The sequence below is a fragment of the Salmo salar genome, chromosome 19 (assembly GCF_965601325.2).
Source record: "Salmo salar chromosome 19, fSalSal1, whole genome shotgun sequence".
NCBI lineage: Eukaryota > Metazoa > Chordata > Actinopteri > Salmoniformes > Salmonidae > Salmo > Salmo salar.
In genome coordinates, this window is record NC_138309.1 from 45203882 (window position 1) to 45227459 (window position 23578).

Below are 23578 nucleotides of genomic sequence, written 5' to 3' on the forward strand. Positions count from 1 at the left end.
TTTAAACCAGAAGATAATCGGCCTATACTATAATAGAATATAATATATAATGTTATAATATAGGAAAGTTATATTAGGAAAATTATAACTTTGTAATCTGAATATTTTCCTTGGTGCCCCGATCTCCTAGTTAATTACAATTAAACGATGAATCAGTTTGATCGCGTGATAATAATTACAGGGAGTTAATTGATAAACATGTCTTCAGTTTAATGGTACCCCAAAGACACGACAGACAGCAACAAGTTCTTTTGACCTATGATTTGAAACTTATTGATTCACTTTTAAATCTCTCTATTTCTGTGTGTGTGCGATTGTGGGCATGGCATGCATGGGTAAATCTGAACACTGTCTTTTTATTACATTTTTTTAGTTTTTTTTACAGTTGGTGCAAGTTGAAATATAATGAATGGTATAAGGGTTAATGATAACTACAGATGGAGTTAATTCAACGGTCTCTATATCCAACCCTTAATGGTGCCCCTCTTAGGTTCATTTAGATAGGATAACCAAATATTTTATTTTTTATTTAACTATTTATTTTACTAGGCAAGTCAGTTAAGAACACATTCTTATTTACAATGACGGGCCTATCGGGGAACGACAGATTTTTACCTTGTCAGCTCGGGGATTCAATCTAGCAACCTTTCGGTTACTGGCCCAAAGCTCTAACCACTTAGGCTACCTAAATCAGATCAATTCATTTTTCTAGTAATTCATCAGTAAATTATCTTTAATATTAATTAGCCAAAAGTCACAACGTCGTTGCGTTGGTTATTGTAGTTCTGGTTATTATAGTTCTAGTTCTGGTTATTATAGTTCTGGTTATTATAGTTCTAGTTCTGGTTATTATAATTCTAGTTCTGGTTATTATAGTTCTAGTTCTGGTTATTATAGTTCTAGTTCTGGTTATTATAGTTCTGGTTATTATAGTTCTAGTTCTGGTTATTATAATTCTAGTTCTGGTTATTATAGTTCTGGTTATTATAGTTCTAGTTCTGGTTATTATAGTTCTGGTTATTATAGTTCTAGTTCTGGTTATTATAATTCTAGTTCTGGTTATTATAGTTCTAGTTCTGGTTATTATAGTTCTGGTTATTATAGTTCTAGTTCTGGTTATTATAGTTCTAGTTCTGGTTATTATAGTTCTGGTTATTATAGTTCTAGTTCTGGTTATTATAATTCTAGTTCTGGTTATTATAGTTCTAGTTCTGGTTATTATAGTTCTGGTTATTATAGTTCTAGTTCTGGTTATTATAGTTCTGGTTATTATAGTTCTAGTTCTGGTTATTATAGTTCTGGTTATTATAGTTCTAGTTCTTGTTATTATAGTTCTGGTTATTATAGTTCTAGTTCTGGTTATTATAGTTCTGCTTATTATAATTATAGTTCTGGTTATTATAGTTCTGGTTATTATAGTCCTAGTTCTGGTTATTATAGTTCTAGTTATTATTGTTCTGGTTATTATAATTTTAGTTCTGGTTATTATAGTTCTGGTTATTATAGTTTTAGTTCTGGTTATTATAGTTTTAGTTATTGTAGTTCTGGTTATTATAGTCCTAGTTCTTGTTATTATAGTTCTGGTTATTATAGTTCTAGTTCTGGTTATTATAGTTTTGCTTATTATAATTATAGTTCTGGTTATTATAGTTCTGGTTATTATAGTCCTAGTTCTTGTTATTATAGTTCTGGTTATTATAGTTCTAGTTCTGGTTATTATAGTTTTGCTTATTATAATTTTAGTTCTGGTTATTATAGTTCTGGTTATTATAATTTTAGTTCTGGTTATTATAGTTCTGGTTATTATAGTTTTAGTTCTGGTTATTATAGTTTTAGTTATTGTAGTTCTGGTTATTATAGTCCTAGTTCTTGTTATTATAGTTCTGGTTATTATAGTTCTAGTTCTGGTTATTATAGTTCTGCTTATTATAATTATAGTTCTGGTTATTATAGTTCTGGTTATTATAGTCCTAGTTCTGGTTATTATAGTTCTGGTTATTATAGTTCTGGTTATTATAATTTTAGTTCTGGTTATTATAGTTCTGGTTATTATAGTTTTAGTTCTGGTTATGATAGTTTTAGTTATTGTAGTTCTGGTTATTATAGTTCTAGTTCTGGTTATTATAGTTCAGGTTATTATAGTTCAAATTCTGGTTATTGTAGTTCTAGTTCTGGTTATTATAGTTTTAGTTATTGTAGTTCTAATTCTGGTTATTGTAGTTCTGGTTCTGGTTGTTATAGTTCTGGTTATTGTTATTATAGTTCTGGTTATTCTGGTTCTGGTTATTATAGTTCTGGTTATTATAGTTCTGGTTCTGGTTAAATATAATGAAATGCTCAAGAGTAATGGACAACTGGAATCTTACGATCAAATTTGATGTCATTGTCAAATGTCATATATTCCAAAGTGCTTTCATTTGACACTGTTGTTGTTCGATGGTCCAGCTCACTCTAACAGCACAAATAAACCACAAATTAGAAGGAAGAATTTGATGGACATATAGTTGGAGGCGGCGTTTCAGGTAAAGCTTGATTATTGGTCCAATATTGAGACAGTTTTGTTGTTAGACAAAATATGTTAACTCGTAAAAAAAATCTACTACAACCAAATATTTTACAGAATTCAATGTTTTTTATTTACCTTTATTTAACTAGGCAGGTCAGTTAAGAACAAATTCTTATTTTCAATGACAGCCTAGGAACAGTGGGTTAACTGCCTTGTTCAGGGGCAGAACGACAGATTTGTACCATGTCAGCTCGGGGATTCAAACTTGCAACCTTTCAATTACTAGTCCAACGCTCTAACCACTAGGCTACCCTGCCACCCCACATGTTCAACTCAGAACTATATCTGCCACTTGTTCCATTCAAAACATTTTAAAGCTTTTACTATTAATTCATTTTCTCCTATTAATTAGAAACACAATTCCAATAAAATTACTGAATTAAGAGATTCATTATTAAATATATTGTTTTATTTAACTAGGCAAGTCAGTTAAGAACAAATTCTTATTTTACAATGACGGCCTACCCCGGGCCAAGCCCTCCCCTATCCCGGACGACACTGGGCCAATTGTGCGCCACCCTATTGGACTCCCAATTATGGCCGGTTGTGATACAGCCCGTAATCGAACCAGGATCTGTAGTGACACCTCTAGCACTGAGATGCAGTGCCTTAGATCGCTGTGCCACTCGGGAGCCACAAATATGAGGAAATAAAATTACTACTGAATCACACTGAGAATATTACTACTGTTTTGACATTGCTATTGAGAGTACGCAGTATGTTACAGAACATCCTGCCAAAGCAGATAGAATTAGATAGTCACACAACATATGATTTCTCTGAAGATACGAGAAAATATTCCAATCTACCTTAAACATACATATATCAGTTAAACATACATATACTATCAATACATTTTCTTCAATTAAAAACACAATTCCTAGAAAATGACTGATTTAAGAGAAAATGATTATAGAGTAAATGAAATGACTACTTAATCAGAATGAGAGTATAACATTGTTATTTTAATGTTATTATTATATATATGTTTTTCATTTAATAAAACATTTTCAAATCAGTGATGTAATTTTAATTTGTCAGTTCAAGGCATCGAACTGAAACAGTTGACATAAAAAAAGCATACACATGAGACATGCTTACTTCTGCCCTAAGCCTCACACACCAAGTCCCACTTTTACAAACCAAACATTTTCACAAAGGTACGAGATTGTTATGACACTATACACAGCCTGTTATAACACAGTTTGTGTTTTTGACCAACTGAAATGTGTTAATTAGCCAATATCTACAGGCTACACCTCCTAATGTTACATTTAAATATTTGTTAAAACAGACATAAAAATCACTTCAGACTCAAGGTTGTGACACATTTACAAAGTGTACAGAGAACTTTAAGGTTAAGGAATCTGTTCGGTTTTACAACAACTCTGACCTGCAACAACACTTCCCCGCTTTAATAAGCCTCCAGTCATAATCAAACAATCAGTAAAGAAAATGAAATCTAAATGATAATGACACTGCCCATCTTATTTTTAGGCGCAGTCTCCTTAAAGACCCAGTGCAGTAAACATTACGTTTTTCATGTGTTTATATCATATCGTACAACAGCTGATGAAACTACACTGTAAAAGTGTGACAACATTTGATCAGTGTTATTTCCTTATAGTTGCTGATTGAAAATCAAATCTACACAGGAACTTCTAAACAACAGGTTTGGATGGGCGGGAGTTTCGGCTTTCCATGGTGACATCACCAAACATGCTGTAAATTGGTTAATAGACCAATAAGAAAGAGAGTTCTAAACCTCTCTGCCAATAACAGTTGGTTTTCAGTTTTCCCCTCCCCACTCAGACCACTCCCAGACAGTCTTTGCAACATTTTAGCTTGACAAATAGTTTTTTTTGCCCAAAAGTGATTTTTTTGCACATTTTAATGGAATCTATTACAGTAACCACGTTTCCATCCGCAGTTGTTATGCGAATAAAGTCATACCGTATAAAAGAAATCACAACAGCTGTTTTGGTACAATTTTATAAATGGCGACAGATCATTTTTTTTGTTCGACATGGAGGGATCGTTTTGTATCGGTAAGATTAATTATGCCAGAAATGGTGGTGGAAACGCCTTTCTGTGCAAATATTGATACAATAACCATCATATGAAAGTAAACTTGGAGTCATGCGATGTTATGGTGTTTGGTCCTCTCACTACCATACAGTTTATTAGGCTACAGAGGAAATAAGTTATGACGAACTTCACAAGTTATGATGAACTGCACTGAGATATTGATGCTCCTTTCCAGCAAATATTGAGGGCTTTATTCTGGTGACATAATGATTGATGCTTGACTGCCATTTGACAAATACAAATATTTTCCATAATAATCTCATCATGTAGGTAGCCTACTCACACTGTATCTGCCAGCTGTTGGCTAGAGAGCACGTGCCAAGACCAGAGTGGACACATTGAACTTTAGATTTTTATTTGGGTTTATGAAAACTTATGTGAAAAAGTACATTTTGTGTACACTATGTCAGTGCTTCCCAACCCTTGTCCTCCAGTTCCTCCAACAGTAAACAGGACTGGTCCTCCAGTTCCTCCAACAGTAAACAGGACTGGTCCTCCAGTTCCTCCAACAGTAAACAGGACTGGTCCTCCAGTTCCTCCAACAGTAAACAGGACTGGTCCTCCAGTTCCTCCAACAGTAAACAGGACTGGTCCTCCAGTTCCTCCAACAGTAAACAGGACTGGTCCTCCAGTTCCTCCAACAGTAAACAGGACTGGTCCTCCAGTTCCCCCAACAGTAAACAGGACTGGTCCTCCAGTTCCCCCAACAGTAAACAGGACCAGTCTTCCAGTACCCCCAACAGTATACATGTTTATTGTAACCCTGGACCCGCACACCGGTTTCTGCTTGTCAGCTAATCATCAAGCCTTAATGAGTTGAATGAGGTGTGTTTGTCCAGGGCTACAATGAAAATGGGTACTCTGGGGGTACTGAAGGACTGGTCCTGTGTACTGTTGGGGGTACTCTGGGGGTACTGAAGGACCAGGGTTGGGAAACACTGCACTATGTCATCACGCACTGATTTTGTCCGCAACAAGTCATTCTGGTGGAAACACACCACTGGTGGGAAAATGCACATATTTTCTTTATGCTGCAGAATATTCACATGAAAATCTGTCACCAATTGGATGGAAATCGAGCTAGTAAGGTACTTATTTGTTACCCAGAAATGATTTGATATTCATATAAAAACGGTTGCATTCGGTCTCTACTATCTATATAGAGCTGCTTCTCTAGAAATTATCTTCAACCTTCTCAACAGAAACCTCCTCCGTCAAATGACAGTATTCCACCCATCCCTAACTAACCCATTAACCAACCTTAACTGTGTCCCTAACCCATTACCTAACCTGACTCACTAACTTGGCTTTAGCTCGGTCTCCATGGAGAAGACTAGACAACGGTCTGTTTCCAACAGCGACCTGCTATGTGTGTAAACATGACACCTAACTGAGATGCTTCCAGTTGAAGAGATTGAACGGGATCTTAAACACTTACAAATTCGTAACATACCATATGAATTGCAGAAAGAAAATTAAAATTCAAGACGTAACATATCACACGAAATGAGTGACGTTGTACACAATTGTGCACAATTTTCAGGAACCCGTTTTGGCTCGTAAGCACGACTTTCAAAACTACAGTCTGATATGATACAAAGCCTTTATAGCATCTCTTTAACTGTGAATCAGGAAGTATTAAGTAAGTGCCATCAGGCTAACTGAGTCTACAAAGGGCAGTTGACTTGAGCCGAGTCAGTAAGGGAGGCAGTAGAACGTCAGTATAAACAGATCTGGTGTGGGTGTGGCCCAAGCCACCTAGTGAAGGACAAGAAGAACACGCACAGAAGTCTGGTTGCAGAAAGTCAAGTGAAGGAGGGATGAAAGCATGAATGGATGGATGGATTGGATGAAAGCATGGATGGATGATTATGAAAAAGGGACGGGGGGCCCTGGTTCGGTTAGTTGGGATGGTGAGGGTCAGGGTGGATCGGGTAAGAGGTCAGAGGTTAAGGTTAAAGGTCATCAGTGGAAGTCTGGTTTGTGAGGGAAGGTGCATCCTGTTTGTCTGATGGTGACGTTGGCAGCGTAGTGTCCTGCTTTCACACATTGTTCCAATGTCTTATCCTGGACCAACTCTGACAAGAATCCTCCTACAAAGGCATCACCGGCTCCATTTGTGTCCACAATGTCCTTCTGCTCAATCTGCAGAACTTGGAACGTCTCCAACTTGTCACCTCCTTTGGTCATGATGGTTTCGTCCTTCCCCTGAGTAAAGACAACGATTCTCAGTCTCTTCTTGTTGACTTTGGGCAGAGTCTGGGCCTTCCTAGCAATCTCCTTAATGTCCTCTGTCTCAAAGCCTTGCTCTTTTGAAAACGTGGCTGCCTCCGTCTCATTGCCGAACAGCACGTCTACGTAGGGCATGACCTCCATGAGGGCATCTTTGAAGTACTGGCAGATGAAGGGAGCAGAGAGGTTCAGAGTGAACAGCTTGTTGTTCTCAGATGCGTGTTTGGCTACTTTCAGTATGGACTCCAGAGACACCGTCAGGAAGAAGCCAGCGATATAAAAGACTTTGGCTTTCTCCACCAGTTTCCAGTTCTCCTTCAAGTCCAGATGTTTGTCCTTCTTATAATAGTTAGCTGCTGCTAGATTAGCTACCATAGACCTGTTGTCCCCGGTGATGCACACGGCGCAGGTCCCTGTAGGCTCTTCTGTTTGCTCATAGTAGTGGGCGTCCATGTGGACCTCCTCTGCCTTCTGCTTCAGAATCTCCCCAAACTTGTCCTCCCCGATACAGCCGAAGAACGTACACACCTTCTGGGGCTCCTGGATCATCCACTGGGCTACCTTTATAGAGTTCTGAGTAGATCCTCCGGCATGATACTCTACTTTAAACTTGAAAATCTCTTCAAACAATGCTTTGTGCTTGTCCTCCGCCAGAATCTGGTCGTTGGCCTTCAAACCGTACTTCTCCAGGAAGTCCTTGTCCACAACGGCTGAGATGTCTAGAAGGGGGTTCCCCATCCCGAACAGAGAATTAGGGCTGAGTTTGGTCAGGGTTTTCCTCTTAGGAGTTTTCCTCTCTGAAGTTTTCCTCTCTGGAGTTTTCCTCTCTGGAGTTTTCCTCTCTGGAGTTTTCCTCTTAGGAGTTTTCCTCTCTGAAGTTTTCCTCTCTGAGGAGTTTTCCTCTCTGGAGTTTTCCTCTCTGGAGTTTTCCTCTCTGGAGTTATCCCCTCTGGAGTTTTCCTCTCTGGAGTTTTCCTCTCTGGAGTTTTCCTCTTAGGAGTTTTCCTCTCTGGAGTTTTCCTCTCTGGAGTTTTCCTCTCTGGAGTTTTCCTCTCTGGAGTTATCCCCTCTGGGGTTTTCTTAATTTTCTTGGCTCTTGAAGCCATGGTTCTGAAGGAGCACACTGCAACCTCCTTGAGTAAAGATAGGGATATCAAAAGATTGTAACATTATTATTGAGTATATGTTGTAGAACATTATCTCAGAGCATATAGAAAGTCACACATGATCTGTGAATAGATTCCACATCTCTTGTACTCAAATGCAAAATATTACAGGCATTATTTAACAGCCAAAGTCAGCAAAAAAAGGAATTTCATACTTTTTTCAAAGTGGAAAAGTTCTCAGTCACATTCTCCCATTTTTGTATTCAACCCAATTTGAATGATTCATAATTTTCCAGCAAAATCATTTATCAACCTTTTTTAGTTGTTTTGGAGGGGATCAATCTCTGTAATGACCTTGTGTTGTAAATGATCTTCGACTGGACTGCCTTTTTGTAATCCTGAAAACACTCTACTTTACCGGCGTCATCCAATATGGACCAAACACACACAACACAACCAATATCTACTTGTGTGAGCCCTCTGTTCTTATTCTTTTGATTCCTTTATTTCCATTCTCTCTTGTTTTTCTGTGTATATCTTTCTCTCTCCTGGTAAGAGGATTTCTCTGTTGGCCACCTTTTGAAATGATTCTTGCTTGCTCCTTTATATATTCCAGTGACCGAGTACGAGCCAGAAGCCTTGTTTGGCCTCTGTCCGCTCACCTTCGATGAGCAGATCTATGTACTCTGCATTGGAGAGTGGGTTGGGCTTCGAAGCGATCTCTTTCAGTCTGGCTAAATACTTTGCTGATTCCTCAATAAGAGACAATACTACATCCTACAGATCTTCCTACTCCTTTTCTAGATTTGCAATTAACTGCTTCTACCCCCAAGCCATAAGACTCCTGAACAGCTAATCAAAGGGCTACCCAGATCCCTCTTTTATGCTGCAGCTACTCTCTGTTTATTATCTATGCATAGTCACTTTAACTCTACCTACTTGTACATATTGCTATTGTTATTTTACTGCCGCTGTTTAATTATTTGTTACTTTTATTTTTTGTATTTTTTTTTACTATAAACATTTTTCTTAACTTCTTAAAGTATTGTTGGTTAAGGGCTTGTAAGAAAGCATTTCACTGTAAGCATTTCACCTGTTTCACCAGTTTCACCTGTTGTATTCATGTGACATCTTAGCCTTTGCAGCATTCTGGTACTTTTCTTTCATGTCATCCACTGTCTGCTTTTCTCTAAAAGTTTTATAGTCCCATTTGTACTTCTGAATCCACTCATATTTCCCTGAACGTTGCCCAACAGTCTTTCTTGTCATCATCATTTGGTATGTAACAGGGGTAGTGACAGCAGTCTAAGCAGTTACTGTACAGCATTAATTCCTTTAGAAGTAGACAAGGCTTTAATTATCTATCTATCTATTTATATATATACAGTTGAAGTCGGAAGTTTACATACACTTAGGTTGGAGTTATTAAAACTTGTTTTTCAACCACTCCGCAAATGTCTTGTTAACAAACTATAGTTTTGGCAAGTCGGTTAGGACATCTACTTTGTGCAGGACACAAGTATGTTTTCCAACAATTGTTTACAGACAGATTATTTCACTTATAATTGTCACAGGCGTCAAAAGGATTAGACCAAGGTGCAGCGTGTATAGTGCTCATCTTAGGATTTTAATGAACGCACTCAAACAACAAAATAATAGACGCTCAACAGTTCTGTTAGGTACAATCACTAAATGGAAAATAAACACCCACAAAACCCAAAGAAAAACAGGCTGCCAAAGTATGGCTTCCAATCAGAGACAATGAAAGACACCTGCCTCTGATTGGAAACCATACTCGGCCACACATGGAAAATGAAACATAGAAACAGAAAACTAGAACAAATGCCCCTAGAAACAAACCAACCCCAAAACACACAAAACAATCCCCCTGCCACGCCCTGACCATTCTACCATGGCAAATGACCCTTTTCACTGGTCAGGACGTGACAATAATTCACTGTATCACAATTCCAATGGGTCAGAAGTTTACATACACTAAGTTGACTGTGCCTTTAAAAAGCTTGGAAAATTCCAGAAAATTATGTAATGGATTTAGAAGCTTCTGATTGACGTAATTGACATAATTTGAGTCAATTGGAGGTGTACCTGTGGATGTATTTCAAGGCCTACCTTCAAACTCAGTGTCTCTTTACTTGACATCACGGGAAAATCAAAAGAAATCAGCTAAGACATCAGAAAAACTATTGTAGACCTCCACAAGTCTGGTCCAATGCCTGAAGGTACCATGTTCATCTGTACAAACAATAGTACGCAAGTATAAACACCATGGGACCACGCAGTCGTCATACCGCTCAGGAAGGAGACGTGTTTTGTCTCATAGAGATTAACGTACTTTGGTGCAAAAAGTGCAAATCAATCCCAGAACAACAGCAAAGGACCTTGTGAAGATGCTGGAGAAAACAGGTACAAAAGTATCTATATCCACAGTAAAACGAGTCCTATATCGACATAACCTGAAAGTCCGCTCAGCGAGGAAGAAACCACTGCTCTAAAACCGCCATAAAAAAGCCAGACTACGGTTTGCAACTGCACATGGGGACAAAGATTGTACTTTTTGGAGAAATGTCCTCTGGTCTGATGAAACAAAAATAGAACTGTTTGGCCATAATGACCACCGTTATGTTTGGAGGAAAAATGGGGATGCTTGCAAGCCGAAGAACACCATCCCAACCGTGACGCACGGGGATGGTAGCATCATGTTGTGGGGGTGCATTGCTGCAGGAGGGACTGGTGCACTTCACAAAATAGATGGCATCATGAGGATGGAAAATTATGTGGATATATTGAAGCAACATTTCAAGACATCAGTCAGGAAGATAAAGCTTGTTCGCAAATGGGTCTTCCAAATGGATAATGACCCAAAGCATACTTTCAAAGTTGTGGCAAAATGGCCTAAGGACAGCAAAGTCAAGGTATTGGAGTGGCCATCACAAAGCCCTGACCTCAATCCTATAGAAAATTTGTGGGCAGAATTGAAAAAGCTTGTGCGAGCAAGTAGGCCTACAAACCTGATTCAGTTACACCAGTTCTGTCAGGAGGAATGGGCCAAACTTCACCCAACTTATTGTGGGAAGCTTGTGGAAGGCTACCTGAAACGTTTGACCCTGTCACGTCCTGACCAGTAGAGGGTGTAGTTGGGTCAGGACGTGGCATGTTTGTGTTGGTTAAATGTTGGGTGGATGATTGGGACTTCCAATTGAAGGCAGGTGTGTATAGTTGCCTTTGATTGGAAGTCCTATATAGGTGTGTGTGTTTTTCTTTGGGGTTGTGGGTGGTTGTTTTTGCACTGCGTGTTGTGTGCCTGCAAAACTGTTCCTGTCGTGTATATGGTTTTCCAGTGGATGCGTTACTCCCTTTTTGAATTAAAACATGAGCATCCATATTCCCGCTGCAGTTTGGTCTATTCAACACGGCTCTTTTTGTGACAGAACTACCCACCACCAAAGGACCAAGCAGCGGAGAAGAGGACAGAGGCAAGTGAGGGAGGAATGTTGGAAGCAGCCCCAATAATTTTTTAGGGGGGGGCACAAGGGCTATTTGGCGGGGCGAGATTACAGCCCCAGGCCAGCTCCCCGTACCCTTGTAGGGCAGACTGGACAGGTCCCGTGCTTTGGGGTTGGGGCTGTGGTGAGGCCTGGGATTTTCAGGCCGGTAGGCAAGGTACCAGTGCCCCGCATGTGCCAGGGCGAAGTAGGCATCGAGCCGGAAGGGGTGATGCCAACCCTGCGCTCAAGACCGCCAGTGCGCCCTTTCGGTCCGGTGTTTCCCGCCAGACGCACTAGCATGGAGGTGCGTGTCTCCAGGCTGGCACGTCCTATACCAGCCCCACGCATCAGGAGTCTAGTGTGTCAACCCAGCCTCGCCAGTCAACAGTCACCAGAGCTGCCCGCCAGTCAACAGTCGTCGGAGCTGCCCGCCAGTCAACAGTTGTCGGAGCTGCCCGCCAGTCAACAGTCGTCGGAGCTGCCCGCCAGTCAACAGTCGTCGGAGCTGCCCGCCAGTCAACAGTCGTCGGAGCTGCCCGCCAGTCAACAGTCGTCGGAGCTGCCCGCCAGTCAACAGTCGTCGGAGCTGCCCGCCAGTCAACAGTCGTCGGAGCTGCCCGCCAGTCAACAGTCGTCGGAGCTGGCCGGACTGCGCTGAACGTCGCCGGAGCTGGCCGGACTGCGCTGAACGTCGCCGGAGTGGCCGGACTGCGCTGAACTGCCGGAGTGGCCGGACTGCGCTGAACTGCCGGAGTGGCCGGACTGCCCTGAACTGCCGGAGTGGCAGGACTGCCCTGAACTGCCGGAGTGGCAGGACTGCCCTGAACTGCCGGAGTGGCCGGACTGCCCTGAACTGCCGGAGTGGCCGGACTGCCCTGAACTGCCGGAGTGGCCGGACTGCCCTGAACTGCCGGAGTGGCCGGACTGCCCTGAACTGCCGGAGTGGCCGGACTGCCCTGAACTGCCGGAGTGGCCGGACTGCCCTGAACTGCCGGAGTGGCCGGACTGCCCTGAACTGCCGGAGTGGCCGGACTGCCCTGAACTGCCGGAGTGGCCGGACTGCCCTGAACTGCCGGAGTGGCCGGACTGCCCTGAACTGCCGGAGTGGCCGGACTGCCCTGAACTGCCGGAGTGGCCGGACTGCCCTGAACTGCCAGAGTGGCCGGACTGCCCTGAACTGCCAGAGTGGCCGGACTGCCCTGAACTGCCAGAGTGGCCGGACTGCCCTGTTCTGCCAGAGGTGCCCGCCTGCCCTGATCTGCCAGGGTGCCCGGCCTGTCAGGATCAGCCCGAGTGGTCCTCCTGCCCTCCGGTCCAGCCCGAGTGGTCCTCCTGCCCTCCGGCCCAGCCCGAGTGGCCCGCATGCCCTCCGGCCCAGCCCGAGTGGCCCGCATGCCTTCCGGCCCAGCCCGAGTGGCCCGCATGCCTTCCGGCCCAGCCCGAGTGGCCCGCATGCCTTCCGGCCCAGCCCGAGTGGCCCGCATGCCTTCCGGCCCAGCCCGAGTGGTCCGTCTGCCAGGGTCAGCCCGAGTGGCCTGTCTGCCCGGCGCAGCGATCGGCGCCAACAGAGTGGGCGACGCCGAAGGTGGAGCGAGGTCCACGTCCTGCACCTGAGCCACCTCCAGGATAGGTGGGTTGGGGAGGGAGGGTGTAGCACAGTGACGGCAGCCACCCTCCCTTCCCTCCCTTATTGTTTAGGTGTTCCTTTTTGTTGGGGATATTTATTTTTTTTATATTTTTTATTTTTTTGTGTGTTTTCCTTTTTTTAGGTGCATCCCGGGGTCTGCACCTTGAGGGGGGGTACTGTCACGTCCTGACCAGTAGAGGGTGTAGTTGGGTCAGGACGTGGCATGTTTGTGTTGGTTAAATGTTGGGTGGATGATTGGGACTTCCAATTGAAGGCAGGTGTGTATAGTTGCCTTTGATTGGAAGTCCTATATAGGTGTGTGTGTTTTTCTTTGGGGTTGTGGATGGTTGTTTTTGCACTGCGTGTTGTGTGCCTGCAAAACTGTTCCTGTCGTGTATATGGTTTTCCAGTGGATGCGTTACTCCTTTTTTGAATTAAAACATGAGCATCCATATTCCCGCTGCAGTTTGGTCTATTCAACACGGCTCTTTTTGTGACAGACCCAAGTTAAACAATTTAAAGGCAATGCTATCAAATACTAATTGAATGTATGTAAACTTCTGACCCACTGGGAATGTGATGAAAGAAATAACTGAAATAAATTATTCTCTCTACTATTATTCTGACATTTCACATTCTTAAAATAAATTGGTGATCCTAACTGACCTAAGACAGGGATTTTTTTACTAGGATTAAAAGTCAGGAATTGTGAAAAACTGAGTTTAAATGTATTTGGCTAAGGTGTATGTAAACTTCTGACTTCAACTGTATATATATATTTATATATATATAAATCTTTCCAGCTCTCTCCCTTTCAATAACCACTCAGTGTGAAAGGGAACAACGCCATACTCTTATCCAGTGGAAACGTCATAAAATAGGCCTGTCTGATTACTTCTTATCCCTTGTGCAAATAGCCTACAGCTGTGTCTGTCCAGAGCTCACTGGCTTAGGAAACTCTGAAGGCCCAGAATATTTTACACAATGTTGCAAGGAGCTTCAGGCAGCCCCAAGTTAATAGTTGACACATTCTTTAAAGTTTGTTGCTGATAGGCCATGCGCTACCTATTGTGTAGCTCAGTTGGTAGAGCATGGCACCAGGATCGTGGGTTCAATTCCCAAGGGGGACGAGTATGAAAAAAGTATACAAATGTATGCCCTCACTACTGTAAGTTGCTCTAGGCAATAGTGTCTGGTAAATGTAGCCGATGTATAGATTATTTATTTTTATCAGGATATTTTCTACCTGCAGGCTGCAATGTTTTTATTTGTTGGCTTTATAGGTTATTTTCACATCGTTGGCAATGGCAATAGAAGTTACTTCTTAGGTTTGTATCATATTATTCAATGATTTTGAGATACCTTATTATAAATTAAATTAAACTTTTCCATGAAAATGTGCATATGAAAACCATAACTGGCACGAAGATCGGTAGAAATGGTGAGATAAATTGGCAGGCCGACTCGCCCTTTAACCTATTACCTGCAACTTCAGGAGAGTAATGGCAGAATCTGAGAAAGCCAGTAGAAGAGGGCGGAGATCGCCGAGACAGATTACGTTTTTTCTTCTTCTAGTTAACTAGATCTCTGGCTCCATCTTAACTAATGTGTGTCTTATTTCATCAAACAGTGAGCTTAAAGCATCAGACAAGCTCAATGCATATATAGTTGATTTTCTTAAAACAAAAGTTGTCTCTATATATGGAAAAATACACGTTTCGATTGGTCGAAAGAACAGACTACTTTCGGTCGCCAATCATTTTTTTAGTCTTGGACAGCCCTACTGTTATTTCTGCTATGATTTAATTAACTTGTTTCAGTAATTTGAGTGTTTTTTGTATAGTTGTCTAGTGTTGGTGGGGCATATTATTCAGTTTTAATGTTATTCCTGAATGATAAATATAATAGTGCATTTTTAACAGAGCTGAGATTTACTTTGAAGTGCAAAGTGTAGGAATTAATACAGGTATGATGTAGACTGACATAGTGGCATTGCAGGAGGATTGGAATTCCTTCAACCAAGAGGTTGTTAGTTCAAATCCCAGGTGAGGAGATGAAGTGTGAACAATGCATAAAAAGTTAGCATTTGCAAACAGTGGCAAGGTAAACCAGAACATGGGCTGCTGTCATACCTTGTCCATAGACTACTTACAGGGTAAGGAAATCAATTTGGATGAATTAACACTTTAATCAAACATACGGTATATCTGTATCTGTACTTAAGAACAAACACCTTCACAAGGCATAAATAATATTTATATCATGAATAATCTTAAAGTTGATTGGTACTCACCAGCGTTCTGTTCCTGAGCTATAGCGTTAGTAGAATGAATGATGAGTCTACTGAAGGATGAGAATGTGTGCTCTGTCTTTTATACCATCTTTCTGAAACAGGGAGACAACCCTCTTCTACCTATGCAACAGCTCCGTTGACGTTGGCTCACATGCTTCAAAAGCATGGATGATAACCAGGATGATAGTGGCGAGTGATTACTAAGACATGTAGTTTCGTTTTTGCAGGGTCAATACTAGTAAATGGGCCGACTTGCTAGTCGTTATGCTTTTCTTGCTATATAAGCCAGGTTGAAGGTCGCTGAATCATACAAATTACACAAGTTAATTGGGGCCACTTGGCACACGTCTACAGGTAGAGGAAACAAAGGACTGATGAGTGTGGTGGTGAGGGCGGGGGGTCTTATATGGCTTGGTAAATCAGTTTGAAGGCCACATTGTGAGCAGCACAACATAATTAACATAATTTACGAAATGAACATATGAAGATTTGAAGAAGACTATTTATTTTGCATTCCCCAATTTTTCAGCAGCCACCCAGTACCACAGACACCACCCAGGTACCACAGACACCACCCAGTACCACAGACACCACCCAGTACCACAGACACCATCCAGTACCACAGACACCATCCAGTACCATAGACACCACCCAGTACCACAGACACCACCCAGGTACCACATACACCACCCAGTACCACAGACACCATCCAGTACCACAGACACCACCCAGTACCACAGACACCATCCAGTACCACAGACATCACCAAGAACCACAGACACCACCCAGTACCACAGACACCAGCTCTAACACCCTTCACCTGTCTAATCCCGGGGGCTTTTGCCTGATGCAGTGTTCAATGTTCCGTGCCAGCAAATGAACGCTACATTAGCAGGATACAAACCGATCATTAACGTGAAAGATAACCTTAATTAAAGAGAAAATATACTGAGTAACTTGCAAAATAAGAATGGAATATAGAATAAATTATTGTTGACTTGGTTAGAACAAAAATGTGTTTTTTCTGCCTTCGAAAATGTGTCTTCTATGTTGTGAGCAACAGGGTCAGCCGCTGAATGGAGAGCTATTTTTGGGGTTAAGTGCCTTGCTCAAGGGCACAACGGTAGTGGATGGTGGTAATAACCTGACACCAGCAGCCCTCCAGTAGCCAGTTCAGTCAGGGGTTGGGAAATAGGAATACAGTAGTAGGCTACAACAAAATGTAGTTTAAGAGGGAGTATCACTCTCAACCAGCATGACCACCACATGACAATCTAGTTGCTGCAAGCCTTCCCCTCCTTCAAAAACACACCATGAAATTGAAAAAAAAACAAGTCTTTCAAGTTGATGACAGTTGGCCTGACAGTTGGTCTGTTGTTCGAAGAAGGTAGGGCAGGACTTTGGCACATGGTGCAATTAAGTTTTGTTTATTGGAGCTCTCTTTTTTTTCCATAAATCAGATGACTATAGCAGGTGGAGACTCCTTTACCCTGATTAGTTTGTGACTGAACAATACAATTCTAATCTGCCAAGGCCACTATTGGCCCAATCCCAGACCTCAGATGTTTTTATCCAAAGCGACTTACAGTAAGCAGTATGTATGCATACATTTTAATATGGGTGGCCCCAGCAAGTAAACCCACAACCCTGGTGTTGCAAGGTGTCATGATCTACCAACAAATTATAATACTACTAAATAGAGGTCAAGATTTCCAGGATGTTGTCTGTCTGCCATCCAGCACACCACTGCACCTTCACTGGCCAGTCATCCCAACCCTAACCTGAGAACACCACTCCCTGCATCCCTGCACCATGAAAGCCAGGGCCTCAGGTGGAGGCAGGAGTACTCTCACATACAGTACACCAGGGGAGCAATATTGAACCCATATATTTTGAACTGCATAAAAAAAGTAGTACCAATGGTGTTTCAATGGGTGAGCATGCCTTTTGGCAACATTTGGGCTGCAATACCACCTTGATACAGTACATTGGGGCTTCTGTTCTTTAGAAATTTCCCCAAACCAGATATACGGAATTGCCAAAATATTTAATTTAAAAAAAAAATGTATGTGTGTGTATATATATATATATATATATTTGTTTAAATACACAAAAAATATATATAAATTAGAAAAAATACGATAATAAAAAAAATACAATAATTAAAAAAAATACTAGAAAAAATAAAATAATAGTAATCAAAATAACAACCAAAAACTAAATACTAACAAAAAAAAAATATATATATATATTGGGAATTGCATTCAAAGACACTAGTTGTGAATATGCACTAGATGGCATAATTGGTCCTAAAATAAATCTCCTCTTAAACAATATTCATTCCCAGTGCAATAAGAAAATAACATTGGTATTATGTTTAAGGGTCAAGCCAATATAGTTTCCATGCAGTATTGCTGTCTACTATGACCAGTCTGGCCACACAGAATGGAGAAGCTTTGGTGTATCATGTGTGATGTAGTACACACACGATAGTGTTCATGAACCCAGATCAACTAATCACTTAGTTAAAAGATCTTCTGAAATCCCAGTGCAGAATACTATCATGAGCTACACATGTAACTCAAACTATTATGGAAATTGAGGATTTTCATGTCAATGAAAGATCTTTTGCAGAACTCATTTTAGGATGACAACATCACGGCCCCTTAATCCCAATGGGCCCGTTTTCACAAAGACTCTCAGAGTACTAGGAGTGCTGATCTAGGATCCGTTTTCTCTTCTAATTCATAATGAATTGTGTATTTTTATTTAACTAGGCCAGTCAGTTAAGAACTAATTCTTATTTACAATGACAGCCTACCAAAAGGTCTCCTGCTGGGAAGGGGGCTGGGATTAAAAATAAAAATAATAGAAATATAGGACAAAACACACATCACAACAAGAGAGACAACACAACACTACATAAGGAGAGACCTAAAACAACAGCATAGCATGGCAGTAACACATGACAACACAGCATGGTAACAACACAACATGACAACATGGTAGCAACACAACATGGCAGCAACACAACATGGTAACAACACAACATGGTAACAACACAACATGGTAGCAACACAACATGGCAGCAACACAACATGGTAACAACACAACATGGTAACAACACAACATGGTAGCAACACAACATGGTAACAACACAGCATGGTAACAACACAACATGACAACATGGTAGCATCACAACATGGTAGGAACACAACATGGTAGAAACACAACATGGCAACAACACAACATGACGACATGGTAGCAACACAACATGGCAGGAACACAACATGGTAACAACGCAACATGGTAGTATCACAACATGACAACAACACAACATGGTAACAACACAACATGGCAGCAACACAACATGACAACAACCCAACATGGTAGCAACACAACATGGTAAGAACACAACAAGGTAGAAACACAACATGGCAGCAACACAACATGGCAGCAACACAACATGGTAACAACACAACATGACAACATGGTAGCAACACAACATGGTAACAACACAACATGGTAGAAAAACAACATAACAACGTGGTAGAATCACAACATGGTAGAAACACAACATAACAACATGGTAGCAACACAACATGGTAGAAACACAACATAACAACATAGTAGCAGCACAACATGGTAGCAACACAACAACATGGTAGCAGAACAAAACAGGGTACAAACATTGTTGGTCACAGACAACAGCACAAAGGGCAAGAAGGTAGAGACAACAATACATCACGCAGAGCAGCCACAACTGTCAGTAAGAGTGTCCATGATTGAGTCTTTGAATGAAGAGGTTGAGATAAAACTGTTCAGTTTGAGTGTTTGTTGCAGCTCGTACCAGTTGTTAGCTGACGCGAACTGAAAAAAGGAGCGACCCAGGGATGTGTGTGCTTTGGGGTACTTTAACAGAATGTGACTAGCAGAACGGGTGTTGTATGTGGAGGATGAGGGCTGCAGTAGGTATCTCAGATAGGGGGGAGTGAGGCCTAAGAGGTTTTTAGAGATATATGGGTATACAGAGATGATCAGTTTACAGATGAGTATAGAGTGCAGTGATGTGTCGTATAAGAAGCATTGGTGGCAAATCTGATGGCCGAATGGTAAAGAACATCTAGCCGCTCGAGAGCACCCTTACCTGCCAATCTATAAATTACGTCTCCATAATCTAGCATGGGTAGGATGGTCATCTGAATCAGGGTTAGTTTGGCAGCTAGGGTGAAAGAGGAGCGATTACGATAGATGAAACCAAATCTAGATTTAGCATTAGCCTGCAGCTTTGATATGTGCTGAGAGAAGGACAGTGTACCGTCTAGCCATACTCCCAAGTACTTGTATGAGGTGACTACCTCAAGCTCTAAACCCTCAGAGGTAGTAATCACACCGGTGGGGAGAGGGGTATTCTTCTTACCAAACCACATTACCTTTGTTTTGGAGGTGTTCAAGGTTAAGGGCAGAGAAAGCTTGTTGGACACTAAGAGAGCTTTGTTGTAGAGCGTTTTACACAAAATCCGGGGAGAGGCCAGTTGAGTATAAGACTGTATTATCTGCATATAAATGGATGAGAGAGCTTCCTATTGCCTGAGCTATGTTGTTAATGTAAATTGAGAAGAGCATGGGGACTAGGCCTAGGATCGAGCCTTGGGGTACACCTTTGGTGACAGGCAGTGGCTGAGACAGCAGATGTTCTGACTTTATACACTGCACTCTTTCAGGAAGGTAGTTAGCAAACCAGGCCAAAGACCCCTCAGAGACACCAATACTCCTTAGCCGGCCCACAAGAATGCAATGGTTTACTGTATTTGGCCAAGTCATAAAAATAGCAGCACAACATAGAATCAAGGGCAATGGTGACATCATTGAGGACCTTTAAGGTTGCAGTGACACATCTGAGCGGAAACCAGATTGCATACCAGAGAGTATACTATAGACATCAAGAAAGCCAGTCAGTTGATTATTGAAAAAATTTTCCAACACTTTTGATAAACAGTGCAAAATAGAAATATGGCTATAACAGTTATGATCAGCTTGATCTCCCCCTTTAAATAAAGGACAAACCGTGGCTGCCTTCCAAGCAATGGGAACCTCCCCAGAGAGGAGAGACAGGTTAAAAAGGTCAGAGACAGGCTTGGTGATGATAGGGTCAGCAACGTTAAAGAAAGTATCTAAACCACCTGACCCAAATGGGGTCAAGTTTAAGGAGCTCCTTTAGCACCTCGGACTCAATGACCGCCTGCAGGGAGAAACTTTGTAGCGGGGCAGGGGAAAAAGAGGCTGTTGGACAGGCAAGGAGGCATGGCTGAGTCAAATAGGAATCCTGACTGATTGCTGATTGCCTGCAATGACAACAAGCTCAGTCCGATGATGCTGTGACACACCGCCCCAGACAATGACGGACCCTCCACCTCCAAATCGATCCCGCTCCAGAGTACAGGCCTCGGTGTAACGCTCATTCCTTCGACGATAAACGCAAATCTGACCATCACCCCTGGTGAGACAAAACCGCGACTCGTCAGTGAAGAGCAGTGCTCATGCTTCCTTGCAGCATGCCTAAGGCACGTTCACGCAGATGAGCAGGGACCCTGGGCATCTTTCTTTTGGTGTTTTTCAGAGTTAGTAGAAAGGTCTCTTTAGTGTCCTAAGTTTTTATAACTGTGACCTTAATTGCCTACCGTCTGTAAGCTGTTAGTATCTTAACGACCGTTCCACAGGTGCATGTTCATTGATTGTTTATGGTTCATTGAACAAGCATGGGAAACAGTGTTTAAACCCTTTACAATGAAGATCTGTGAAGTTATTTGGATTTTTACAAATGATCTTTGAAAGACAGGGTCCTGAAAAAGGGACGTTCCTTTTTTTGCTGAGTTTAGGTTGCCTAGCCACCCTGAGTTTTCTAAATAAAGCAAATTTAATCAAATTCACATTTTCCTCTTAACACAAATAAATAAGCCTATTTTAGGCTATAAATACATAGCTTAGGCTATAAATACATGATGTTACTGCTTCGTTTCCCCTGGCCAGAGGGGACCAGAGTGCATAGGCTTCTCTAGGTTCTCTGCAGCTGTGGTTGTATTCATTAGGCTACAGTTGATCAGACTGAAGCACAGATGAATTGTGCACGAGTTGACAAACCATGAAGTGAATAAAAAGTGTTAGGGCAAATGCCAGCTCACCCTGCTGTACAATAGATGGAAATAAATCTCCACATAATGCTACAAATTAAGAAACATATGCTACAAATGATAAACGCAACGTTTGCTAAAAATGAAGAAACGTAAAGCATGCTACAAATGAAGAAACATAATGTATGCTACAAATGAAGAAACGTAACGTTTGCTACAAATTAAGAAATGTAACGTATGCTACAAATGAAGAAACGTAATGTATGCTACAAATGAAGAAACGTAATGTATGCTACAAATGATAAATGTAATGTATGCTACAAATGATAAACGTAACGTATTCTACAAATGATAAACGTAATGTGTGCTACAAATGAAGAAACATAGCGTATGCTACAAATGATTAATGCAAAGTATTCTACAAAAGATAAACTCAAAGTATGCTACAAATGAAGAAACGTAACGTGTGCTACAAATGAAGAAACGTATGCTACAAATGATAAACGTATGCTACAAATGAAGAAACGTATGCTACAAATGAAGAAACGTATGCTACAAATGATAAACGTATGCTACAAATGAAGAAACGTATGCTACAAATGAAGAAACATATGCTACAAATGATAAACGTATGCTACAAATGAAGAAACGTATGCTACAAATGTAGAAACGTAACGTATGCTACAATTGAATAAATGTATGCTACAAATGTTAAACGTAACGTGTGCTACAAATGAAGAAACGTATGCTACAAATGAAGAAATGTATGCTACAAATGAAGAAACATATGCTACAAATGAAGAAACATATGCTACAAATGATAAACGTATGCTACAAATGAAGAAACGTATGCTACAAATGAAGAAATGTATGCTACAAATGAAGAAACATATGCTACAAATGAAGAAACATATGCTACAAATGATATACATGTGCTACAAATGATAAACAGATGCTACAAATGAAGAAACGTATGCCACAAATGAAGAAACGTATGCCACAAATGAAGAAACGTATGCTACAAATGAAGAAACATATGCTACAAATTAAGAAATGTATGCTACAAATGAAGAAACGTATGCTACAAATGAAGAAATGTATGCTACAAATGAAGAAATGTATGTATGCTACAAATGAAGAAACTAAATCTATGGCCAAACCCTACTGTACCTCAGAGCATGGAGAAGCAGGGGGGGGGGGCACCTATATGTATAGATAAACTGGCCAAGAAAACTCAGCAGAAAAGAGAATACTGATCTAAATCAGATGTTCCTTGCCTATATAAACTCAAATGTATTTGTATTTTTGTCTAAGAGAGTCCAATGCTGGCTGTGACCAGAAAAGGTCTCGCCTGCGCAGGTCACTATTGATTAAAGCCTGGGTGGATGATTAGCAGTTTTCTCGACTACAAGAGCAGATTTTTCTACAACACTAGTCTTTTCTTTTGTCCACTCTGGTCTCCCAGGGCCTGGCTGTCCTCTAGTCCACTGTCCTCTAGTCCACTCTGGTCTCCCAGGGCCTGGCTGTCCTCTAGTCCACTCTGGATTCCCAGGGCCTGGCTGTCCTCTAGTCCACTCTGGATTCCCAGGGCCTGGCTGTCCTCTAGTCCACTCTGGATTCCCAGGGCCTGGCTGTCCTCTAGTCCAATCTGGACTCCCAGGGCCTGGCTGTCCTCTAGTCCAATCTGGACTCCCTGGGCCTGGCTGTCCTCTAGTCCACTCTGGATTCCCAGGGCCTGGCTGTCCTCTAGTCCAATCTGGATTCCCAGGGCCTGGCTGTCCTCTAGTCCACTCTGGATTCCCAGAGCCTGGCTGTCCTCTAGTCCAATCTGGACTCCCAGGGCCTGGCTGTCCTCTAGTCCAATCTGGACTCCCAGGGCCTGGCTGTCCTCTAGTCCAATCTGGACTCCCTGGGCCTGGCTGTCCTCTAGTCCACTCTGGATTCCCAGGGCCTGGCTGTCTTCTAGTGCACTCTGACAAAATGCAGGTTTATTTTTTCTCTACAAGGCGTTGTTGTTTAGAACGAATCT

At 41.6% G+C, this 23578-nt stretch overlaps 1 pseudogene across 1 annotated transcript; it reads right to left on the reverse strand.

The window, feature by feature from the left end:
* Positions 1–2953: 2953 nt before the first annotated feature.
* On the reverse strand, positions 2954–15675 carry LOC106578836 (adenosine kinase pseudogene; annotated as a pseudogene). Its single transcript, XR_014381618.1, has 2 exons — positions 15419–15675; positions 2954–8019 (listed from the first exon to the last, which is right to left on the reverse strand). The product of XR_014381618.1 is annotated as an adenosine kinase pseudogene (transcript).
* Positions 15676–23578: the final 7903 nt, after the last annotated feature.